Consider the following 15652-nt stretch of genomic DNA (forward strand, 5'->3'; position numbering starts at 1 on the left):
TTGGGTCCACTGTTGTTTCTTGTTTTTATTAACAACATTGTCGACAATTTCACTGTACCTCATCTTTTATATGCCGATGATATGAAGTTATACTTAAAGATAGGAAATTTACAGGACTGTGTTGTACTGCAGGAGAACCTTAATAGACTGAAACTCTGGTGTGAGTTGAACAAATTGCCCTTAAATGTGAAAAAGTGCAATGTATTGACTTTTTCTAGAAAGAAAGATGGTATCTATTTTCCGTACGATATTGATACTGTACTTCTTAATAGACCAGATGTTGTTAAAGATTTAGGAATCTATTTTGACCCTAAACTCACTTTTAAGTATCATATGCATCATATTGTGTCGGAGGCTAACAAAAGTCTGGGTTTCGTAATTCGCAATGCTCGGGATTTCTGCAATGTTGATACAGTTAAGTTGCTGTATAATTCTTTCGTTAGACCTCGATTGGAATATTGTTCCCTGATTTGGGCTCCAAGTTATGTTAGTTATATTGATTTGTTGGAAAGAACGCAGCGCAGGTTCTTGAAGTTGTTAAACTATAAAGACTTGAATGTATAGCCTCCGGTAGGGTATCCGCAGCACTTGCTCCTCAAAAAATATAACTATCAATCTTTAAAATCTCACCGTGATATGCACAGTGTTATTTTTCTTTTCAAGATAATAAATGGAAATTTGGATATACCCGAAATTTTACAAAAACTTAACTTTAATGTGCTTATAGAAGGAACATTAAAGTTAAGTGGTCTAATGAACACGGTCTAATGAAACTTTTTATTTGAAAACAGTTAGTACTAATATACTACAATATTCTCCATTATATGTTATGTGTAGAAATTTGACAGCTGTGCAGGACAGTATAGATATCTTTAACACTAGAATCTCTATTATTAAAGAATTATTTTGATGTTCTCTTTAGTGTTTCTGTTTGTGAAATATTGTTTGTGATTTACTCTGTGATTTTTTGCTTTATGGTATATGTATATGTATTTATTGTGTTCATTTTCTTATGTAATTTTTCCCTGCTCTGTAAGTGGGTTTATCCCGTTGAGTAGGTGTAGATAATAAAATAAAAATAAAATAAAAATTGCTCTTTCTAAAAACAATAACATGTCTTGCAAGTATTCTAATTTAATATTTGTATGTTTCAACATACAGTCCCAAGTATATCCCGGAAGCGTATAGTAATGAGCGGGATCTAATCCATACGTATTTAGACATCTTTCTCGAACATTTTCAAAAATATCTGCTAATAGCAAAACGTCAGTTTTTAAATATAATTGAGTATACTCTTGAAGATTACCAATTTTAAAAACACTCCACACCTTTTGAGCGTGATTGTAGTCATCTTCTGAAATATCTTCATCATTTAACTTGTTATAAAAATCAGTCGAACTAGGAAGTGATGTTTCTTTCAAAACTTGCATGGAATTTATGTAATCATACGGAAATATTCCCTTTCGAGTAATTAAGTTAAAAGATTCACCATTTAAATGGGAAAATTCAGTTTTTAATATTTTTAAATCTTCTTTCCGTAAAATAGATGCTAATTTATCTAACGATGATGTTAGAAATCTAAATGAATCTATAAACCTAAATTTTATCGAAGAATTTGGAATATGTTTGGTAAACGAAATGTATTGTTCTTTATTCTTCGCCAACAGCGTTATACGACCAGGACATAGCTGAGCTACATCTTTAATCATCACGTGACTGTCATACCCCGTCAAATTGTGAAAAACTACGGGAACAATGAAGGTGTTTTTATAATTCAAGTTGCAATTGGAGTGACACCAGCCCCTAAATTTGCCGTCGAGATGTGAGTGGTCGCGAACGGGTTTATCTTCTTCATTAAACGGTTTCGTACATATATGACAAGTTGTTTTTTTAAATTGATTTTGAGCTTCTATGGAAGAGTATTCTATGGGAACTACCAATTTTAATTTTTCATCCACAAATTTACCAATATTTTCTAGTTCCCTTACAAACCACTGCACGCAGTCTAATCCTACATAACTTTTATAGTGAGACAGACTTTTATCATAACTACAATTGAAATAATAACCCACGGCAAATGCTTCATGCTTTTGATATCTCTCCGTTTTACTCCCGCTAATATCATCCAACGGTTTTAGTAAAGCTTCAAAATCGCAATAAACAATGAAAGGAGCAGGTTCCTTATATTTAAAATTTTTGAAAAATAAATATTTGTCTTCTGGGAACGAAATTTTACATGTATTAACTCGCGCACATTCCACTTCATGTTTATCTAACTGTGCTTGATGTCGAAAGTAATTTAAACATCTATCACAAATAAATACTGCATGGCCATTTCCTGTAAGCTGATTCGAAAGCAATCTCGAAAGATATTTAATCCAGGTAAAATGAAATTTGATTTCAAAATTTTTTTGATTTTTCGCATAATTAACGTCATTATCTGAGTAATATTTGTTTTGAATCATAAGCAAATTTACATGCGTCGGTAATTTTTCCTTTGAAATGTACGCGGGAACAACGGAATAAATTTTCCCATTTAATTTTAATATGTAAACATTAATGGAAATATTATTTAATTTTTCAAATTTCGGTATTTGTTCTATGGTCACAGGAAAATTTATTCCTGTAAAATTCAATACAGTATGAAAGTCGGGATATGAACTAATACGATCCGGATTTTTTTGTGCGGGATGCAGACAACTTACAACAGCATAGGCAAAACAGAACTGATCGGTATTTTTGATATTTATCACGGCTCTTTTCAATTTAATTTCTTGCGGAAGTTCAATATATGATGTACCTCCATTAGAAAATTCATATTTATTAATGTTAATTTCTAGGCTTTCAATGCGGTTGAGTGCCCAGCCACTTTGCCCCTCATGAAATTCCGTTAACTTGTTCATTATTTTGTCACTAATATTATCTCGATACCATTGCCACAAATCCGTACCTAAATCAATTAAATTATTTTTCGTATTAAAATATTTAAATTGTCTAACTTGCTTATCCTCATCAACACTTTCTTTAATAAATTCACAACACAACACCGCATTGACTTTAACTGTTGGATCCTTTTTTAATTCATTTAAAATTCTGGGTTTAAATAAAAAAAATGAATCCTTTAAAAATTCCAATGGATCGGTATGAAGAATATTTATTACTAAACCGCTTCGAATTCTACTTGAAAATGCAGATTTTCCATCTTCCCACCGAATTCGTTGGCTTCGTTTTGGTGTTAATTTTAATTTTTTATTTTCAGATAAACCACCGCCCAGATAAATATTATCAAGAGATCTTAACAACTGTCTGTATTTTCTCAAATGACCAATGTTTGTTTGAAGTTTAGTTTTAAGTGATATATTACTTTCAACGTTTAAAAGAGCATTATTCATCGACCTAATATTCTCGTTACAATATGATATATATTTTAACAAAGTTTCATTTTTCACATTTTTTGAACGACTTAAATTTAAAAAAATTTTTCCAACAATTTTTACTATATCGTCACTTAAATTATCCATATTTATCACCTTAAATTATATATTTTTAAGGAATTCTATGGCAACAGTTTTTGAAAAATTTAATGTATCATTGCTTTTCTCACCGTGGCTGACTATGCTGTATCGGTTATCTTCAAATTCATCTAAATGATCTCCTATTTCCCCCATCAGTCGATTGGGTAGGAACACCTGATATTCGTCCAACTCTGCTACCAAGCTTTCCCCATACTTTGTTGTCACTTTTTTAATTTTAGAGATTGAATATTTTCTTCCAATCTCCAAATCTTTTATCGACTTTGTTGGTTTGAAAGCTAAAAGTGACCGTTCATTTAGTTTTGTAAGATCCATTCTAGGAATAAATAAATAAAATGTTTAGTAACTAGATTGAAGATAAAAGGATTATAGACTTACCTGTTGTTGTATGGAAATTGGTGAGACTGATGAAGTAATGCCACTAATATTGTCGAGTCTGCTTTTATATGATAATACTGAGTGAAAGGGAAGCGGAATTACTTCAACGAGGTTGCATTTGTTGGCGCGCATACATTAAAAAAATTAAAAGAGGTCAATTGCTAACATCTGCTTACTAGAATATTAATTTTCTATAAATGTCCTTCATACATACAGTTATTGTTACAAAATCATATACGTGTATAAATGCAACTGTATTTAAGAACATTTTAGTATTCGGTTTTCATAGAACGCCTCTCTCTTTAACGATTATATTTCGTTATTTAGTCAGAGTGGGAATTACTAATGTTCGAAGATATTGTTATATAAACAGACATAACACCAGCGAAGTTAAAGAATATGAGAATGAGTTATTCCATAGAAGATCAATTAAGTGTCGAAGGTAATTGTAGTTGAATAAGGGTGTGTAAATTGAATGTGAGTATTTTGTTTTAGATCGCTGTGTAGTATCACAAAGATTTAAATTTTTACCAACACGATCAGAGCAGAATGTGATGACCGTGTCCAACATACAGTTCAATGAAGACGACGAATGTTATGGATCGGACATATTTCAATCCTATCGGACGTACTTAAGGACCTTGGATGACAGTTTCATGGATTCATATTGCAGTTCTGATTTTGTGTCATGTAATCAAGTATATTTATTATGGAGTCCAATGAATGTGATACCAGATATATCATTATGTTTAAAATGTAAAAATTATTTATTAGAAGTTAATTTCTATAATGATTGGTTAAATACCCTATTGCAAGGTTATCAGTATTGTTATAAGGAACCAGTAGCGTATATAGATTTAATTCATAATCATACGCTTGGCCACATTCATTGTGACAATTGTGGTTATGACACTGTAGATACAGAATGCAACATTGATGATGATACTTTTGATAATTTATTACACATGAAACGCATTGGCACTTTTGTAATTTATAAATAAATTTTATATATTTAATAATTATTATATTTTTTTAAACCGTAGCTCTCCCAGTTAGATTGAAGATCTTGGTTTAAACCTAAATTACAACACGCTTTTTCTTAAGAATTCTTCATAAATTGAAATTTTCCTAAAAGTAAACAAGTTACTTTTTTTAATTAACATGAAATATTAATTATCTGAGTAATGTCGGATAGTTTCCACTCCTTTTTCTTTGCTTTAATAGTTTAAGAAGAGGTTAAGCACAATTATGTTATAAACATTAAATCATCCTAAAATGTTTGTCAAATGTTATGCCATGGTACTTTAAATTGGAGATAATAAATATTATTATTATATTATTTGCTCAATTAGATTTCCATACAAATAGAAACCTTTATAATATATTGGATAATTATTTTAAAAATATTTATCTAAATATTATCCTAATTTTTCATGATCACTGTATATTCTCACGAGAATCGCGACTGCGACTATGAATATGTCATTGGGAAACAAGATGTTAAACAGAATTATATAACAAATATTATATCATACTGAAAATATCAGTGCTCAAATAAATTATTACTGAATAAATAAGAAATCTTTAAAAAACATTGATATACTCACTTTGTTTCACTAACAGACGAGATATAATTATTTCTACAATAATTATTGTCTAAATAACATATATCTTTTCATTGTCACTGTATATTACGGTAGTTGACGAAAACACTGTACATTAACTGTTGTACTTTTACTTACAAAGACAATGTAACTGTTATACTTTGATTAAAGTCATCTCGTTTGTATATAGAAACAATTTTCTGTTTATATATATATATACAAACTTAAAAACATTTTTTTAAAAGTCAAACGTGCTGTACTCGAATAGCCTCATTGCATCAGCAAATTATACTCGGTTATTACTGCCTATTTATTATTATTATTGAGCCTAATTTGTATGTAGAAACAGTAATGGACATCTTTAGAAAAATATAATATGTTGCACTTAATTAAATGAGAACGTGAGGCCACAGCGAAGTGAATGGCTTACCGTCGACCTCGGCGAGTTTAGACGGCCGATCTCGGTTATTGTAGTTATTTGCGACCTTGCATGCATTTTGCAGTACAGGATAGCCCAAATAATATGAATCACTTACCGGTGGTCCTATTTTCGGCTATTTTAAACCACAAATACCCTTTTAGACATCATCTTCAACATCAAGAAGACCCCCCTGGCGCGCGTCTGCCGGGACAGTCATTTCCTACCCAAAATTATGCAAATTGAGCCAGAATGAACTGTGGGCTATTGATGGCCTTATTTTCGACTATTTTAAACCACGAATATCTTTTTGGACGTTAACTTCAAAATCAAGAAGACCCCTCCAGAACCCGTCTACCGGGACATCCATTTTCAACCCAAAATTATGCAAATTGAGTTTGAATCGGCATAGTTTATCTACTAGCTGCAACTGCAAAATTCAAGACGGTTGGGGAAATCAGCTGGTTCTAAAGCTTGAACTTTTTGAAAATGGAACAGGGTGAGTGAATTCGTGCGCAATATCCGCCAAACTTTGGTTCTTGTGGAAATAGTAGGCTGCTCCTCGACCAAATTTAAAATAGCCTCTATCACATTTAAGTCATTTTGTTGATGTCCTGCACGTTCGCTGCGCGGTATGGTACGATAGATGCAGTTGGAAAATGCGGGAGATATGGACGGTGGTAGATTTGAATAAACGCTTTAAATTGTTAATGGTTTTGTAACCGTGTGTAGTGCATTTTGTATATTCGGGTATTTAGTAGTGTGCCAACTTTTTTTATTTGATAAAATACGGTGTGCCTACAAACAGGTAACTACCTCTGCTTTATTTATTTTCTTTTAACGAAAGTTGACTTGGAGAAGTCAGGCTTGTTAAAACATTATGCACTAAGTTAATACAATTGTTAAAATTATTTATAATAAAATGCAGCATGCTCCTTTATTTACTTGAATACGTTTAACAGTAAATGTGAACATTATGATGTGAACTTGGCAACGCTGTTCGCTTCAGCCGACAACTATTCGTGACATTACGTTACAATATTTTCCGAGCATCCGGACGTATGCCAGGGCCGCCCTCGAAGCGGGAGTTACGGGTTGATTTCCTTCATTTTTAAAAGTCGGGTAAAAAATTTTTTTCCCGATTTTCTGTCTTTATTAAGCCTTCCGAATACGTGATTAAAATTAATGACATTGTGACTGAATCACTCTGTATACATGTAGGGTCAGTCATAATGTCATTAATTTTAAGAGCAGACACAGAAAAATGAGTATAATACGATGGCGTGATTAAAAAGAAATTAAATGCATATTTAAGCAGAAAAAAAAATATTTTCAAATCATTATTTAACCCCCTTTTCAGGCTGTTACTGACCGGCTGACGTCAGCCGGTATTAACCATTTGCGCACGGCTACGTTATGAACAATGGACCCTAGATGCAGCGTTGCCATATTTATATATTTTCGCTCATATAAAGACAATAAATAAACGGTTTGCTCACATCAGCCAATAATAATTTAAAATGCTATAAATTATTTTTTATAATTATGCAATCAACATATTAAATTGTTATTGTTGCCCAGCAAGAACCTCGAGGACGTCTGAGCATGCCTTGCCAAAAATCAGTTTTTATTAACATAATGTTAATTTTTTAATGTTCAAATACATTACCGTTACCGTCTATGCACAAGTGTACACGTTGGATGGATAAGCGGCGGATGTGATGAAATAAATCAGGGTTGTTACGTATTTCTTCAGTGGCATCTTCGATACGATTCCGCAACTGCTCTATATTCTCTACATGGGTGTGATACACGACAGATTTTATATAATCCCATATACAAAAGTCCATAGGATTATGGGCCCTCATCTCCCTATCCACCAATTGGGACATTGATCGTCTAAAAATCCACGAACATCGCGAGCAAAATGGGCCGGATTAAACGATCGCCATATACTCCTGCCCATACATTGACACCGAATCTCCTCTGAAAGCTAAACCGACGAGTAGTGTGCGGGTTTTCATCTGACCAAATGTGACTATTATGGTTGCAAAGAAATTAGGTCTGTTTCACTTTAAATAAAATTTAATATTGAAGTTACAAAACTCCAAGAGTTCAAGTAATTTAAATTTCATTTCATAACCATTTCAATTTCATTACAGAAATAATGACATAAAAAACCAACTCACTAGATAAATTATAAAGAGAGGGTGAAATGTATGTAGTATTTAAATATTGACTGTAAGTAATAGAGGATAAAAAAACAATCGGACGGAGACAAATAAATAACTCGGTGCGTGTTTTCGACCTAGGCTAACCTGTGTCTAGGTCACTGATCTTCTATCTAACCCACTTTTGATTTTCACGTGCACTGTAGTCTAGGAGCCAGATAGGGTGCCGTAGCCAACCAGACTGCCACGGCTGCAAACAACTTATTCGTAGTATTTTGAGCTCCTGAATTCAAAAAATTTGGTTGCAGAGCCTGAAAGTGGTCAGTTTAATTGTTATCAACAAATTAAATGTTTAAATGGCTGTAAAAATTTTTATAGCTAGTAAACGGAACCCTATCTGGCTCCTATTATACGAATTGTAGTAGGATCGTATTCCATGCAAAGTAGAGCAAAACAGTTGTCGGTCTTTTATCAAAGGAAAATCGTGTCATCAAATTGAATGTAATGAATTGGGATGATTGTTTTCGAATGTACAGTTATTACAATTTATCATTTTTAATATTATTAACGTATTCATGTTTTATAATTTATTATCTTAAATAATACACAGTTTTGGTATTTCATTTTATTATTCAATATGCAGTTGCATATAACCAAAGTTTACATAATAAATGTAAACTTTAGTGTAAATATAAACTTTGGTGTAACCTAGGTAGGTACTTATTGTTTTTGAGAAAGTAATATGTTTTTAACCTGTTTAAAATGCCAGCACGAGTAAAACAGCGTTCATCCGTCCAGCGCACATTGTTTTAATAAAATTAGAGTCTGCTGCACTTCGATTTAGGAACCACCTGGAAAATTCAAGACGATTGGGGAAATCAGCTGGTTCTAATGCTTGCACTTTTTGAAAATGGTACGGGTTGAGTGAATTCTCGCGCAATATCCGCTAAACTTTGGTTTGTGATATCTCCAGTCGCCTTGAAATTGTCCTTGTGGAAATAATAGGCTGCTCCACGACTAAATTTAAAACAGCCTCTTCGCGGTATGGTATGATAGATGAAGTTGGAAAAATGCGGGAGATATGGAAGGTGGTAGATTTGAATAAACGCATTAAATTGTTAATGGTTTTGTAACCGTGTGTAGTGTATTTTGTATATTCGGGTATTTAGTAGTGTGCCGACTTTTTTATTTGATAAAATACGGTGTGCCTACAAACAGGTAACTACCTCTGCTTTATTTATTTTCTTTTAACGAAAGTTGACTTCGAGAAGTCAGGCTTGTTAAAACATTATGCACTAAGTTAATACAATTGTTAAAATTATTTATAATAAAATGCAGCATGCTCCTTTATTTACGTGCGTACGTTTAACGAGGGACGCGGAACCCACAGTAAATGTGAGCCACACATTATGATGTGAACTTGGCAACGCTGTTCGCTTCAGCTGACGACTGATTCGTGACATTACTTTATAAAATTTTCCGAGCATCCGGGCATCTGACAGGGCCGCCTTCGTAGTGGGAGTTATGGATTGATTTCCTTCATTTTTAAAAGTCGAGTAAAAAAATTTTTCCGATTTTCTGTCTTTATTAAGCCTTCCATACGTGGTTAAAATTAATGACATTATGACTGAATCACCCTGTATACAGGCTGTTACAAATTCGCTTCTCACTACAGGTATCTCAGAAACGGTAAGAGGTACGAAGTAGCTTAAATGGGGGAAAAGTTGATCAGGGACCAACATTATGCCTCTAAAAAATCAAGGTTAACATGATTAGTTTTCGAAATATTTGGAAAAAACGAAATTTTGAAAATTCGATTTTGTTTCCTTTCAGCCTTGTTTGAGGTGATATTGAAAAAAGAAGAACACTTTCTCGTGGCTACTTTTTGCCCTCTATCGAATGGCATAATCAGTTTTTATATGTAAAGTTTCGTCTCTCCATGGCCATCATCAACTTCATTTTTTTAAATACGACCCTAGAAATTTTATTACATTTTTTGCAAGCCTTCATGGCCCCCAATACTGTACTGCCTCAGCCCGAACCAGATTCAGACGTTTTGTCTCGAAAAAATTATCTTCAGTGTATTGGTTCCAAATTTATCTAAATTTTTTATTTAAATTTCTTTGTTTATTGAATTATCGTACACTGTAAGTGTCGTTAGACCCTGTGAAATCCATCTAATACCACCACGCGTTACAATAAAACATTATTAGAGTTTTATTCTCCATCACCTAGTCATACATAACTCTATTGAGTTGATTGACTTAATAGTTGTTGCGTCAAAATTGAAACATTACAATTTTAATTTTATTATGACAAATTAATTCTTAAAAATGTATATGAACAACCAAAACGCCAACTGAATCATTAAAAAATTTCAGTAAATGTTCAAAAACATTTTCGTTTCAGCAAAGGTTGAAAATGAAGATCAGCGTAATATTATCGAAATTTATTATATCTGTAACCGCAACTGTGAAAGAGCATGTCACATGTATTTGTATGAATGTCCTGAAAAAAATAAATCGGAATTTATTTGAATTTTAAGCACTTGAGAAGCCTAGAAATAACTATGAACACGGGAATAAAACTCTAATAATGATATTATTTTAATGCGTGGTGGTAATAGTTTAAATAACTAGATGGATTTCACAGGATCTAACGACACTTACAGTGTACCATAATTCAATAAACAAAGAAATCTAAATGAAAAATGCAGATAAATTTGGAACCAATACACTGAACAAGAATTTTTCGAGACAAAACGTCTGAATCTGGTTGATGATGGTCCTGGAGAGACGAAACGTTACATATAAAAACTGATTGTGTAATTCGATAGAGGACAAAAAGTGGCCGTGAGAAAGTGTTCTTTTTTCAATATTACCTCTAACAAGCTGAAAAGAAACAAAAACGATTTCCAAAATATCGGATTTTTTTAAATATTTCGAAAACTAATCATGTTAGCCTTGATTTTTTAGAGGCATAATGTTGGTCCCCTGATTACGCAACTTTGCCCCCATTTAAGCTACTTCGTACCTCTTACCGTTTCCGAGATCCCTGTAGTGAGAAGCGAATTTGTAACAGCCTGTATACAGGGTGGCACAAAAGTATGGAAACCCCTGAATAACTTGCCAGGAGTGCATTTTTTTGAAAAATGATAAATACAAAAGATTTAGGGTTTTTCCCTGGCTATTCAACGGCGCCCTTGTATTCGAACTTGACTTTGACGTTGACCTTCAAGGTCAAAATTGATTTTTCATATGGGAACCCCTATTATTTATTGCGGATTTGGAAAGAGGAGGAAATTTTACGTTCAAGTATGACCTTGACCATATCCTTGACCACAACCTGCAAGATCACTCCAAGGTCAAAGTTGTTTTGTCAACAGGTCAAAGTGAATGAAACTTTACGTTCAAATTGTCCGCCATCTTGGATTACGTTAGCCGGGTCCATTCGCCTTGCCTTAACTTGCCGGGACCGTTAGCTTTGCCACAACGGGCCGGGTAATCTCCTCGCCTTAACTGACTGGGATCGCTAGCTACTTTACAGAAGCTGAAATTTTTTAAAATTTTTGAAAAGGTCTTCTTAAAATGGCCTTTAAAGACTGGTTCAAAGCTAAGAGCATGAATATGGTCATTATTCATACATCTGATTTTTTTGGTTTTAATAGCTTAACAAAAAAAAATTAATGTAAATAAATGACCTTGACTTTGACATGACCTCGAGGGTCATTGTCAAGATCGTAGTCGAGGTCGCATTTGAAGATAAAATTTAAGTTCTTTGCAAATGCGCAATAAAAACTAGCGGTTCTTATTGAAAAAAACAACCTTGACCTTGGAATGACCTTGGAGACCATGGTCAAGGTTGTGGGTAAGGACATGGTCGAGGTAATAATTTGAACGTAAAGTTTCATGTACTTTCCAAATCCGTAATAAAAGATAGCGGTTCCTGTTGAAAAAACAACTTTGACCTTGGAGTGACCTTGAAGGTCCAGGTCAAGGATATGGTCAAGGTCATACTTGAACGTAAAATTTCCTGCTCTTTCCAAATCCGCAATAAAAAATAGGGGTTCCCAATTGAAAAAACAATTTTGACCTTGAAATGACGAAGGTCAAGGTCAAGGTCGAATACAAGGGCGCCATTGAATAGCCAATGAAAAATCCTAAAACTTTTGTATTTATCATTTTTCAAGAAAATGCACTCCTGACGAGTTATTCAGGGGTTTTCATACTTTTGTGCCACCCTGTGCCAATGGGTGGGCCAATAGAAACTTTCCACCCCGATTTTTTTGGTTTAAAATAAAAATCTGGGAAAACGCTCGGGCACGTCGACTTTTGATTTGAGGGGGAACTATTTTTCAGTTTTTTTCATTCCCTTAGCTTTAACCCCCTAGCTGGGGAGAGAATAACTCCCCAAATTTGAATAGGGAATAGGGGTCGTGCCATACCTCTTTTCAAAGGTCTCATCGAGTTCTTTTTGACCCTACAATTTCGCCTCATTATTTTTATTCGTAACGAAATGACTGCTTGTCAAAGTAAAAATAAATAAAAATACTTACTAATTTATTAATTAGGTGTATACGTGAACTTTATCTAACAAACTGTTCAAAATGTCCGCCATTAACATCCATGCAATAATAAAATCGATTCTCTATCTGTTCTCTAACATTCTGCAACATATCGGCAGTTATCCTTTGATATTCTACAGTTATGCGTTCTTGCAGAACTTGAAGAGAAGTTGGCTGTGTTTTATAAACTGTAGACTTCAAATGGCCCCTAATTTGGGGGGTTGTTCTCTCCCCAGCTAGGGGGTTAAAGCTACGGGGAAGAAAAAACTGGAAAATAGTTCCACCTCAAATCAAAAGTCGACGTGTCCGTGCGTTTTCCCAGATTTTTATTTTCCAAAAAAATCGGGGTGGAAAGTTTCCATTGGCCCACCCTGTTTATATACAGGGTGGTCCGAATTTTATGCAGGAAACTTCGAGGGTAGATAGATCTCTTTAAAATAATAAGTGTTTGCCTTACAAACATATAGGTCTGGAACGGCCTCGTTTTAGAGATACAGGGTGTTGAAGTTGTTAAAAAATGCATATTTTGTTTATATCTCCGGAATCTATCAACCGATCTCAATAAAATTTGGTACAGATAATGTATGATAGTAGGCCTTGCATACCCCAAAATATGAGCTCTAATGGATCGACTAGTGGTGTACAACTGGACAGGGTCACCTACTTTTTTTTATAAAAAAAACCTACGCCACTGTATTTTTACAAGCTATTGTAACGGATTTATATTCTAATGTACAAAATACGTAAAAGAGATAACTTGAATTTTTTCCCTAAAGTTCACCGTTCTCAAGTTATTCATACCAATACAATCCCCTTGTGGCAGATACTTCTAACCCTAATATTACAAGAATATTTATATTTATGCTTACAAGTAAGTGCAATTTGTAAGCACATCAACAAAATTTACACTCGTCGCTTTCATCTTTTTGGATTAAAACGATATTTGGAAAATCACGACGGCGCCGGCGCAATGAAAGGCACAGAAATTAAATTTTAAGAACATTTGACGACGAGCCTCGGCTAAGTACACGAGGAACGTCTCGGCAACTTGAGGTGAATAAAAGTTCTACATAAGGATGGTAGAAATCCGTACCATTTACAACCTGTGCAAAATTTACTTCCGGGAGATGTAGAGACTGTTATATATGTGGTAATATTGACGTTACTCCGTGGTCGATACACAGTCCACAGCGTGTGGGTCCATGGTCCATGAATGTAATATGTGTCCTTACTGTTCCTGGTTAGTTAAATAAATAAAAGTTAAAAGGTGTATTCTTATTATTCCAAACAATATTTCTAACAAGTTGAAGATAAAACATGGCGCAGTCGGAAAAAGAACAAAAATAAATATAAGATACAGTGATTAGAAAAATATTAAAGGAACACGGGAAAAGTGAGGCTAACCGCGTTGCAGAAATTTCGTTGCGGGAGCAACAAGTATCGAAGTATACAAAATGGATGTATCATTGGCAAATATACCTAAATCACTCGTGTTAGAGGGTAATATACCCGAAAATTTTAAAAGATTTAAGCAACAGTTAATGATATACTTAACAGCTACTGGTCTAAGTGTAAAGCCAGATGAACAAAAAGTAGCCATTCTCTTAAACATTATTGGCGAGGAGTGTGTAGATGTATTTAATAATTTCAAACTGTCTGAGGAAGAAAAGAAAGATTTTAAAAAAGTGTTAGAAGAATTTGAAAAATATATGATGCCGAAGAAGAATATAATGTATGAAAGATTTTTATTTTACTCGAGAAATCAGGAAGACAAAGAACCAATAGATAATTTTGTTAATGCTATAAAGAAGCTAGCGAAGAGTTGTGAATTTAAAGACAAAGAAGAAATGATAAGAGATAGACTAGTATTTGTCATTTATGAAAAGAAGCTGCAAGAAAAACTTATAAGTATCGAGTCTTTGACATTAGAACAAGCAGTAGAAAGGTGCAGAACGTATGAAACAATGAAAGGTCAGTTAAAAACCATGAAGAGTGCAGCTGAAATAGAAGTAGATGCAGTTAAGAAAAAAGTTAACCAAAGTGTAAAAAATGAAGTTACGAATGGAGAAAACAAGGCATTTAAGTGTACAAGGTGCCAAACAACACATAAAGTGCGAGAATGTCCAGCTTATGGTAAGAAGTGCCTGCGATGTGGAAAACTCAACCACTTCAAGATAGCCTGCCGAGTGAAACTGGTGAAAGAGATTGTTAAAGAAAAACCAGAAGAAAAAGAAGAGGAGGATAACTTCTTACAAATTGATTGCGTAAATGTAAACAAATCGGTAAATAGTATAACTTGGTATGAAAATGTAAATTTTAATGAAAAAATTATAAAATTTAAAATAGATACAGGGTGTGAAGTAAACATACTACCTGTAAAGAATTTTGAAAGTTTGAAACTGAATACAAAATTAAATAAAACTAATATATTATTAGAAGCTTATGGAGGTTCAAAGTTAAAACCTTTAGGTAATATAAATGTAAAATGTAAAATAAAGGATAAGGAGTTAATGGAAAATTTTGTAGTGGTAAGCGGAAATAAAACTACTCCTTTGTTAGGGTTAAAAACTTGTATAAAATTTGGATTGATCAATAGAGTTGATAGCGTAAAAACTGTAAATGAATTTAAAAAATTTGTCAGTGTTAATAAAGATATTTTCACAGGTACAGGAAAATTTCAAACAAAATGTAAACTTCACGTGGAACCAGGCGCAATACCAATTGTTCGACCTCCGAGGAGAATTCCGTTAGCAATAATAGATAGGGTTAAGTCTACTCTCCATGAAATGGAAAAAAGAAATATAATACAGAAGGTCACTGGTCCTGTGGAATGGGCTAGCAATTTGGTAATTTTAGAAAAACCGAACAAATCTTTAAGAATCTGTTTAGATCCCATAGACTTAAATAAAGTATTAAAGCGTGAGTATTGCCTTATACCCACCATTATGGAAATTCGTGCTAAACTGTCGGGTAAATCTTGGTTC

Source organism: Anoplophora glabripennis, unplaced genomic scaffold (assembly GCF_000390285.2).
Source record: "Anoplophora glabripennis isolate ALB-LARVAE unplaced genomic scaffold, Agla_2.0 scaffold320, whole genome shotgun sequence".
Classification (NCBI taxonomy): domain Eukaryota; kingdom Metazoa; phylum Arthropoda; class Insecta; order Coleoptera; family Cerambycidae; genus Anoplophora; species Anoplophora glabripennis.